Below are 6,000 nucleotides of genomic sequence, written 5' to 3'. Positions count from 1 at the left end.
GGTTTTTAAGAAATTGAGGAGACGACCGTACGGAGGATACTCCACGAACCGAGCGAAATGTTAAACCCCACACAGATGCACCGCTGCAAAGGGGGTGCTTTATATTCGAGAGATCAATCTGTAGTACTCCTGCATAAATCAAGACAATGACCGTTCCAGAGTAAATTCGGTCACAAGAAAGGATGGGTTGATCTGTAGGAGGGAAGCTGGGAAATGTGTGGAATCAATAGTAATAAAAGATTGTGGGTGTTTGAATTCTGAATATGATAAGCTCTGGATGATTGAAATTGCTCAATTGAGAGTAGTTATTCAATTGATGAGTTGATGATCTCGTGTTGTCGATGAGACGTGAGATTGATGATACTGTTGATGCAGATGATTCAATCATGATTTAGAGACTTATTTATATTGCTGGAATTTTAGACACCATGATCCCATGAAGTGTGACAGTTGATGGAATCAAGGAGTGGGGAAGTGGAGATCGTGTTTGAAACCAGTTGCTCAACGTGTGGAGACTTGGTCGATTTTCCACCCACTACCTCGTGAATTACTTCAACTGATTGCACGACTTGATCACATGCCATTGTATGTTTGAACACACGTGCCGTAGACTGCTAGACCAAAACCCTAAGTGATAACCCCCAAAGTGACACGATTGACGTCTCGTGGTATGTTAGTCAATTGATGACTTCGTGGTTTGATGGGACGATGAGTCCATGTAGTTGCTGAGTTGAACATGATGTTCTGAAACTCATGAGTTGAACATGTCATGAGACGGAGGTATAGTTCTTACGATGAAGTGAGCAAGTATTTCTCATTCGATGGATCGTTGAATATTGATTGTTGAACCAATATTCCTCGGTTTGAGCAAATATTTATCATCGGAGCAAGTGTTTCTCATGTGATGAATTGTTAAATATTTGATCGTCTGAGCATGTGTTGCTCATCTGACGGATTATTGGCAGCATACCAAAAATATTAATTAGAATACTGGTCATTGAACCGAGCATAATTAATAAAATTAATGACCATGAGGTCGTCGTAAAATTATTAAGGTTGGAATCTGGAATGATGATCCTTGGAATTCAGAAACCCTAATTTGATCAATTGATGATCAATTCATGGTTCATCAGAAGTTTAACCATGGAATGAAGGAGGGAGTGACTACATGGGACCGTGTATCAACCATGTAGTGTCCATATGCTTACGTGAGCAAATACAAAGAACTCATGAAGGGTTGACGATTTATTGGTGAAAGAATGATTAAATGCTGGTTTAATCATTTATTCGAAAATGCTCGTCTGAGCCTTAGGTGAGAAAACCTAATTAATTATGACGGAGTGAGGGACCGACCATGGGTCATGAAACCGGCCCTGGGTAGTCATGTGACCACCTGATGATCACTTCATGAAAATCCAAAGTGTTTGGAAGAGTCTTGGACCTAATACGTGCAATTCTGCAAATTAGTTCAAAACTGTAAAACTTGATGGGACCGGCTTCTGTAATCCAAAGAGCCAATCTTGGTCGGTCAAGATAGTGTGCTCGTGTCCCCAAGGCGTCCGCGTCTCAGTCCTGAGAATTTTGATATTTTCTGGCTTCCAATTGAGCATCCATTCGAGAAAATATGCCAAAATTAGGGTTTCGACGAACTGAGGAAAACACCTTGAGATGATGGAAAATAATTATAAAATAAGGAATAAGGAGGCGTGGGACCGCCGAGGCAAAGGCGTGGTCGGACGGTCGTGACCACGGTCCCGTGGTGCCATTTTCCTTAATTTTATAATATTTTTTATGATTTTATGAAGAATTCGTGAATTTTAATAAATTTGATGAATTTAGGGAGTTTCCATGAATTGAAGGAGTTTCATGAGTTCAAGGAAGCAAAAATATTAAAATAAAAAAAAACAAGGGCGTGTGGGGCCGTGGGAGGCATGGCCGTCTAGGGCCCGTTCCCACGAGTTTCCCTAATTTTTATGTATTTTTAATGTATTTTTCCATGATTTGAAGGGATTTTCCTAATTTGAGAGAAATACCATGAAATCAAGGAGTTTCATGGGATGAAGGAAATCCTAAAAATAATAATAATAAAATACATGGGCGTGTAGGACCGGCTGAGGCATGGCCGTCCGGCTGGGGCCCGGTCCCACTGTTTCCCTAATTTTATATTATTATTTTTTAATGTATTTTGAAAATACCATGATTTGAAGGAATTTTCATGAAATCAGGGAAATAATAATAAAAATAAAATAATGAGGAACTGTGAGGTGTGGGGCCGGCTGGGACCAAGGCATGGCCGGTTGGCCAACGGTCACGCCCCATACTTCTTTCCTTAATTTTATATTATTTTTTACGAATTTATGAAAATACCATGAAACCGAGAAGTTTCCTCGAGACGAAGGAGATTTGATAAAATGAGAGAATTTTCATCAAATCATGGAAAATAATAAAAATGCATTAAAAATATAAAACTGGCGTGGGATTGACCACGACACGGTCGGTCGGTCGTGTGTCCATGCTCCCAGAACCCTGGTCAATATTTTTAATTATTTATTATTTTCTTCTCTATTTTGCATAGGTTCATCGTTTCGTTATATTTTGAAATACTCGTTCGTGCGGTGACTGTTAGTGTATCGTAGTTGAATACACCTTCACCATTTGAATCGGGGCTTACTTAGAGGTAGCTCAGACGCCCGGTTGTTGATTATTTATTACTAATTGTGGAATTCGGTGGAGAATAATTCACAAAACTGAGTAATAAGATGTTTATTATTAATTCATAATATCAGCTGAGGATTCGATTACGAATTCAGAATAATAAAGTGAGCATTACCATTCCATGGGATCGTAGATTCGACCATAGAATCAGAGTAATTAAGATTTATCTATTACCATTTATGAGACCAATTGTGGATTCGATCATGAAATCGGAGTAAAGAGATAATATAGTTATTGCTATTCTATGAGATCAAGCCGTGGATTCGATCATAGAATCAAAACAATTATTTATTTCCATTCCATGGGACCAGTCGTGGATTCGACCATGGAATATGAGCAATTGTTATTGCCATTCCATGGGACCAGTCGTGGATTCGACCATAGAATAGGAGCAATAATAGATTATTCTGGGAATTCAGTAGTGAATGTCACGGAAGAATTAATCTTAATTAGGAATAATTAACTTTGTGGCTCTATACTAGCAGAGAAAGCTGTCTAGGAGCATTAATTATCCCGATATGAGCTTGTCGGTAAGTCATATCCTTTATATAGTCAGGGTAAACTCGTTGTTTGTTCCTGAAGACGTTATCGCTCTATACTAGCAGAGCAAGATGTCTAGGAGCCGTCCATCTCGTGATACTATATAGAAATAATCACTGAAAGTGTTCAGTATTCATGAGATATGTCGTTGTCCAGTCGTGAGACTACATATCTACATGTACTCTGAGAGAAAGTACTCTCCGTTGAGAATTCGATGAGAGACTGTGTCTCAATACTCACGTCTGATTGCTGGATCAGAGCATCGTATAATTATGAGTTTACGATTTTAGCCCTTGTCGAAAATCCACCATCTACATCTGTGGAAATGGGGGGGGAGGGGTGAGCAAACCACAACCCAGTAGGAAGTTTCAAAAAAATAATAGAGTGCATCGAAAAACAAACAAATGCAGTAGATACAATAACAAAATTCATGCACAAAAATCCGCAACAGTACTTACGCCAATCTCTACCACGAATACTTAACATTTCTTACTCAAAATCTTCAACCTCAAATTCTAGATCATTAATCTAGTTGTCATAGCTATTCCGGTAAACAAACCATAAATATTCCAAGAACGATCTTATTTTTCTTTCTTCTAATGATTCTTAACATGGTTGTTAGAGTTATTCCGATAAACAAACCAATATTGTTCCCCGAACAGTCTTCCCAGAGTATCCACCAGTGGTGGGATGCCATAAAAGCCTGACATTTCAGCAGCAGAGAGATTGTATATTCGTTATTCATTTCTAAACATTAGACCCGCGTACAAGCGCCAAAACATTTTCAATAACTAATAATTTAATTCAATAAATTCACTTTCACAAATCAAAACTCAATTAATATGCATTAATATAATTTCCTTAATAAACAGAGAAAAAAAGACATTACTACCAGATCAATTGTTAAAATTAAAATCTAGAATAATCTAATAATAATGGTTAATAATCAATATACAAAACTTCATAAATAAATCAATTTATATGAAGAAAACAACTTAGTAAATTTAAAACAACCATCATGATTATTATCATAAAAATGAAAAAGAAATCAATATAATTATTTTGAAGGTACTGAAAGTGATGGGGAAAAAGGGTTTGATTTTGTTTTTGTTATTATTTGAAATGAAAAATCAGAGAGAAAAAGAAAAAGAAAAAGAGAGAAAGATGAAAATGATGGATAACTTTTGTTTTATGTAAGAGAGATAAAGAGAAAAAGTATGAGGAGAGAGAGATGAAAAGTGATGGCTAGAAATTTTGGGTTTCTGTGCTAAGAGACAAAAGAGAAGAGGAGAAAAGTTGGAGAAGAAGAAAATGACGTTTTTTTTCTTTCTTTCACACGGTTTTGGTAAATAAAACCCCAGTTAATTATTATTTGCCACTCAAGTTTTGATAAGGGACACACTATTTTATAAACACACCCCACTATCAAAATACATGCACCCCAAGCACATAATATATAATAGCGATACCAAGTATATCGAAGATATATATATATATATATACAGCCAACAATGCACATATTCACCACAATTAAAAATCATCTTTATTATTTTATTTTACTTTGACAATCATAAATATAATTAAAGCTAAATATTTATTCTTTATAAATTAAGTTTTAAATTACAGTCCAAACAAAATATTATGGATTGGTTTTATGCGTAAAAATCGTATTAAGAAAATACCAGGTGTTGCATTCAAAATCTTGAAAATTTCTTTGATGCTAATAGTGTGTGAAAACGGCTATTGTCATTATAGAAGAATGTTTCAATGATTGAAATAAAGAGTTTAGAATCGTGTAACCTTCTTTGGATATAAGCATAGAGTGTGTTCGCACATTTGTGTATAAGTCCAAAACCGGGAACCTAAAGTATGCATACTTGTGTCTATACAAAATGGTTGAAGGAAACTGGATAAGTATGCGTACCCATACGCATACTGGCGGAAGTTCACGTCCGTGAATTTCTGCTGATGTTGGAAGTTCAAAACCAACTCATTCAGTTACCTAAGTACGCGTACCCGTACGCATACTGGCGGAAATTTCACGTCCGTGAATTTTTGCTGAGTTTGAAAACCAAATCAAACTCAAATCCGGTTACTTAAGTACGCATACCCGTACGCACACTTAAGTGGTTACTTTCTAAAATCGGTAGTGTACATGAACTTAACATTTATCAATAAGGAATGTAATATTTCGGGAATATAAGTCTGGTTTATCAATTGGTTCATGTTCACCTTGATTTATCAAAAGACGGAACAAAAACTCTTGGGTATTTCTGTGAGAGACAGATTTATTCAATCCTATAGACTTTTCTGTGTGAGACAGATTTGTTTATCAAGTCTTCGACTTTGGGTCGTAGCAACTCTTAGTTGTGGGTGAGATCAGCTAAGGGAATCCAGTGCGTAGTATCCTGCTGGGATTAGAGACGAAAGGAGCGCAACTGTACCTTGAATATGTGTGAGATTGATTAGGGTTCAACTACAGTCCAGTCTGAAGTGAATTGGTAGTAGGCTTAGTGTCTGTAGCGGCTTAATACAATGTGGTATTCAAACTGGACTAGGTCCCAGGGTTTTTCTGCATTTGCGGTTTCCTCGTTAACAAAATTCTGGTGTCTGTGTTATTTCTTTTCCGCATTATATTTTGTTATATAATTGAAATATCACAGGTTGTGCGTTAAGATAAATCAATTAGAATATCCAACCTTTGGTTGTTGATTTACATTGATTGACACTTGAACATTGGTCTTT

This window comes from Papaver somniferum, chromosome 6, assembly GCF_003573695.1.
Source record: "Papaver somniferum cultivar HN1 chromosome 6, ASM357369v1, whole genome shotgun sequence".
NCBI lineage: Eukaryota > Viridiplantae > Streptophyta > Magnoliopsida > Ranunculales > Papaveraceae > Papaver > Papaver somniferum.
This window is presented reverse-complemented; position numbering follows the sequence as displayed.